The sequence below is a fragment of the Triticum urartu genome, chromosome 2, assembly GCF_003073215.2.
Source record: "Triticum urartu cultivar G1812 chromosome 2, Tu2.1, whole genome shotgun sequence".
Taxonomy (NCBI): Eukaryota; Viridiplantae; Streptophyta; class Magnoliopsida; order Poales; family Poaceae; genus Triticum; species Triticum urartu.
The window spans coordinates 519,801,355-519,806,899 of NC_053023.1; positions in this window are offsets into that span (position 1 = coordinate 519,801,355).

The window sequence follows — 5,545 nt, forward strand, 5'->3', positions numbered from 1 at the left end:
AAACTCATAACTCGAATATTCACCTCCATGATCAGATCGTAGAAACTTTATTTTCTTGTTACGATGATTTTCCACTTCACTCTGAAATTCTTTGAACTTTTCAAATGTTTCAGACTTATGAAACTTTCGCCTCCCTTTCCTTTTATCGGAAGGGGAAAGGGGGAAGGAGAAGGAAAGGGGGGCCGCGCCCTGATGACCCACAAGTGTAGGGGATCTATCATAGACTTTTTGATAAGTAAGAGTGCCGAACCCAACGAGGAGCAGAAGGAAATGATAAGCAGTTTTCAGTAAGGTATTCTCTGCAAGCACTGAAATTATCGGTAACAGATAGTTTTGTGATAAGGTAATTTGTAACGAGTAGCAAGTAATAAAAGTAAATAAGGTGCAGCAAGGTGGCCCAATCCTTTTTGTTGCAAAGGACAAGCCTGGACAAACTCTTATATGAAGGAAAGCGCTCCCGAGGACACATGGGAATTATTGTCAAGCTAGTTTTCATCACGTTCATATGATTTGCGTTTGGTACTTTGATAAGTTGATATGTGGGTGGACCGGTGCTTGGGTACTATCATTACTTGGACAAGCATCCACTTATGATTAACCCCCATTGCAAGCATCCACAACTACAACCGGAGTATTAAGGTAAACCTAACCATAGCATGAAACATATGGATCCAAATCAGCCCCTTACGAAGCAACGCATAAACTAGGGTTTAAGCTTCTGTCACTCTAGCAACCCATCATCTAATTATTACTTACCAATGCCTCCCTCTAGGCCCAAACAATGGTGAAGTGTCATGTAGTCGACGTTCACATGACACCACTAGAGGGATGACAACATACATCTCATCAAAATATCGAACGGATACCAAATTCACATGACTACTTATAGCAAGACTTCTCCCATGTCCTCAGGAAAAAATGTAGCTACTCACAAAGCATATTCATGTTCATAATCAGAGGGGTATTAATATGCATAATGGATCTGAACATATGATCTTCCACCAAGTAAACCAACTAGCATCAACTACAAGGAGTAATCAACACTACTAGCAACCCACAAGTACCAATCTGAGGTTTGGATACAAAGATTGGATACAAGAGATGAACTAGGGTTTGAGATGAGATGGTGTTGGTGAAGATGTTGATGGAGATTGACCCCCTCCTGATGAGAGGATCGTTGGTGATGACGATGGTGATGATTTCCCCCTCCTGGAGGGAAGTTTCCCCGGCAAAACAGCTCTGCTGGAGCCCTAGATTGGTTCCGCCAAGGTTCTGCCTCGTGGCGGCGGAGTTTCTTCCTGAAAGCTTGTTGTAACACCCACGATGCGGCTATATCTCCCACGTGTCGGAGCACGACTTAGAGGCATAACCGCATAGTAGGTATGACGCAAGAGGGGTAATCTTTACACATCCCATGTACTGAATAAGAAAGGGATAAAGAGTTGGCTTACAATCGCCACTTCACACAATACATAAATATAGCATTACATCATCTAGAATACAATCAAGGTCCGAGTATGTAACCAACATAAATAAAGACAACCCCAAATGCATAGATCCCCGATCGCCCCAACTGGGCTCCTCTACTGATCGTCCGAAAAGGAAACATAGTAACGTCCCGAATCTTCATCGAACTCCCACTTGAGTTCGGTCGCGTCCCCTGCACTGGCATCGTCGGCACCTGTATCTAGTTTTGGAAGTAATCTGTGAGTCACGAGGACTCAGCAATCTCACACTCTCGCAATCAAGACTATTTAAGCTTATGGTTAGGACAAGGTAGTGAGGTGGATCTGCAGCAAGCACTAGCATGTATGGTGGCTAACTTACGCAAATGAGAGCGAGAAGAGAAGCAAAGCATGGTCAAGAAGCTATAAAGATCAAGAAGTGATCCTAAAACTACTTACGTTCAAGCATAACACGAGATCGTGTTCTCTTCCCGGACTCCGCCGAAAAGAGCCCACGGCTACACAAGCGGTTGATCCATTTTAATTAAGTTAAGTTTCATGTTCTCTACAACCGGACATTAACAAATTCCCATCTGCCCATAACCGCGGGCACAGCTTTCGAAAGTTCAAAACCCTGCAGGGGTGTCCCAACTTAGCCCATCACAAGCTCTCACGGTCAACGAAGGATATTCCTTCTAGCGAGAAGACCCGATCAGTCTCGGAATCCCGGTTACAAGACATTTCGACAATGGTAAAACAAGACCAGGAAAGCCGCCCGATGTGCCGACAAATCTCGATAGGAGTCACATGTATCTCGTTCTCAGGGCACACCGGATAGGTCAAGCTATGAGTAAAGCCAACCCTCGAGTTGCCCCGAGGTGGCCCCGCAGGCTGCCCGTTTCGGACCAACACTCAGAGGAGCACTGGCCCGGGGGGGTTTAAAATAAGATGACCCTTGAGTCTGCAGAACCCAAGGGAAGGTATATGGTGGTAGGTAGGCAAATGGTAAAACCAAGGTTGGGCCTTGCTGGAGGAGTTTTATTCAAAGCGAACTGCCAAGGGGTTCCCATAACACCCAACCGCGTAAGGAACGCAAAATCAAGGAACATAACACCGGTATGACAGAAACTAGGGCGGCAAGAGTGGAACAAAACACCGGGCATAAGGCCGAGCCTTCCACCCTTTACCAAGTATATAGATGCATTAAAGTAAACAAGATATAATAATGATATCCCAACAATATCCATGTTTCAACAAGGAACAAACTCCATCTTCACCTGCAACTAGCAATGCTATAAGAGGGGGTGAGCAAAGCGGTAACATAGCCAAACAACGGTTTGCAGGGAAAGGTGGGTTAGAGCTTGACATGGCAATATGGGAGGCATGATATAGCAAGTGGTAGGTATCGCAGCATAGCAAAAGAGCGAGCAACTAGCAAGCAAAGATAGAAGTGATTTCGAGGGTATGGTCATCTTGACTGCAAAGTTCTCCGAGTTAACGAAAGCTTGATCCTCGTAAGTGTACTCAACGGGTTCCTCAATCACGTACTCATCTCCTGGCTCTACCCAAAGCAAGAACACAAGCAAAGGAAACAACAATCAACCACGGTGCAATGCGCAAGCAACATGATGCAAAACATGACATGATACGCGGGATGTGATATGCAATGCATATGCGTGCTCCGGAAGGAAAAGATTGATCCAGGCATCAACTTTGCAAACCAAGTGTGCCGCTAGAAAGATGAGTTGATTTCTGTTGAATTCTATATAAAGATCACCGGAATCGGATGCACGTTTTGCAAATGGCAAGCAAAACCATAATGGCACAATTCCATGATTAACAGCATGATGCCATATAGAATGCAACAAGAATCTAAGCTACTGCACCCCAACATAGCAACAAAGCACATGGCAGTGACCTACTCAAGATGATTGACAAAAGATGAACACTGAGCTACGGCTAAAACACACATGAGCAGGTTCAAACAAGCATGGCAAAAGTGCAAAAGATATCAGCTTCACAGACTTGGTGAAAATACTAACATGTCAGGAATTAACATCAGGAAGCAATGTTTAGAGCAAGATAACAACATGCTATAGGAACAGAACATAGCAATACAAGGCATGGCATGAATCTACTCAAAGCATAGAACAAAAGTCCCTTACTGACCATAAGCCAAAAAGGATCAGAAGATATGATGGTACCCATGTAAACATAGCAAGTTTCGTTAACAGATTCAGACTTAGCAGAAAACTGGACATGGTAAAAACAGAATTATGAAGGCCTCTTTGCGAGTTCGATTCACTCAACACAAGGCATTGCATGACAATATAAGCATATAACCAGCAATAATACATGTTCCTGAAGCTAACCATGGCAAGAACAATCTCATAGCATGCATGGATCAACTACAACAACCTTGGCAAAATTGATTAACACGTAACCAATCTGCTAGGAACAGTTTATAGCAAAAGTAGAGCAAGATTGAGTCATGCTAGAGCACTCCATAAATGCAAACAGGGGCATGGATGGATAGAGTATAACCATATGTCCAAATCATCTTTACTTAACATACTCAAAAGAAGCATGGATCTCACTGTAGCAACATGAACACATGGCAATAAAATTACAGCAGGGAAATGACTTAGTGAAATTCTAAGTCCCTAAAATCAGCAATATTACGAGAGCTACTTAGCATGCATGTGATAGTCACCACAAAAAATACATGGCATACACCCTGTAAAGATGGCATGGCATAGTCCAAAACACATGTAGAGCTCATGCCCATACGAAGCACACAACAAATGTAGCAAAAATGACAAAAGCTCATACTCTGCAAAGAAACAGGAACTAACATTTTATAGCACTCTTGCATCAATGATTTGGGCATCACGATGGACTCAAACAAGCATGTCACAATGGAACAAAACGAAGAGCACATCCTGATGAACATTTTGATATATCAAGCGCACGAAACGGAGCAGCACATACAAAGTTATGGCATGATGAACCGGGCTCCAGAATGCTAAAATTTATGGACTTAGAGAAAAAATAGGGTCAACCTCATGGATCTGGATCTAGGGCGCGGGAAACGAGGATGGCCGGAGATGGGCTGCGCGGGGGCCGGAGAAGCTTGGGAAGGCGCCGGCGGGGGTCGGGGACGGCGGGGTCGGGTCGGTCCCGGCCGGATCCGGGCGGTGGCCGGCCGGCGACGAGGCGACGAGCGACGGTGGGGCCGCGGGGACGTGGTGGCGTCGGGCGACGAGGCGCGACCGGCGTCGAGCGCGGCGGGCGCCGCGGTGGTCCGGCAAGGCAGGGGCGGCGGTGGAGGCCGGCGACGGCGCGGGCAGGCGGAGGACGAACGCGGGCGCGGGCGACGGAGATGGGCTGCGGGGGCCGGCGGCACACGCGGTGGCCGGTGCTGCCACGTGTCACGTCCTGGTTCACCGGGCGGCGGCGGGCGGACGTGTCTAGCCCGATCCGGACGTGTCCGGCGGCGGGAGGAGGAAGAGGCTAGGGTTAGACTGCGCGAAAAATCCGGGAGGGGCACATATTTATAGCTAGAAGGAGTTTGGAATGTTCAAATGTGGTGCGGTTTTCGACCACGCGATCGTGATAGAACGGCCGAGAGGATGGAGGGGTTTTGGATGGGTTATTGGGCCACTTTGGAGGGGTGTTGGGATGCAACACACACGAGGCCTTTACGGTTCCCCGGTTAACCGTTGGAGTATCAAACGGACTCCAAATGGCACGAAACTTGACAGGTGGTCTACCGGTGGTGTACCAAGGCCGCTTGGCAAATCTCGGTCCATTCCGAGAATGTTTAACACCCGCACACGAAAAGAGGCAAAAGGGGGCGCCGGAGGACATAGGAGTGTCGGATTGCAAAATGGACAACGAGGAAAATGCTCGGATGCATGAGACGAACACGAATGCAAATGCGATGCACATGATGACATGATATGAAATGCATGACATGAACAAAATGCAAAACAAAGACAAGAACCCAACCACGAAGAAATCTCATAACTTAGCGCTGAAAATGGCAAGAGTTGGAGTACAAATATGGTAAGTTACATCCGGGGTGTTACACTTGCTTA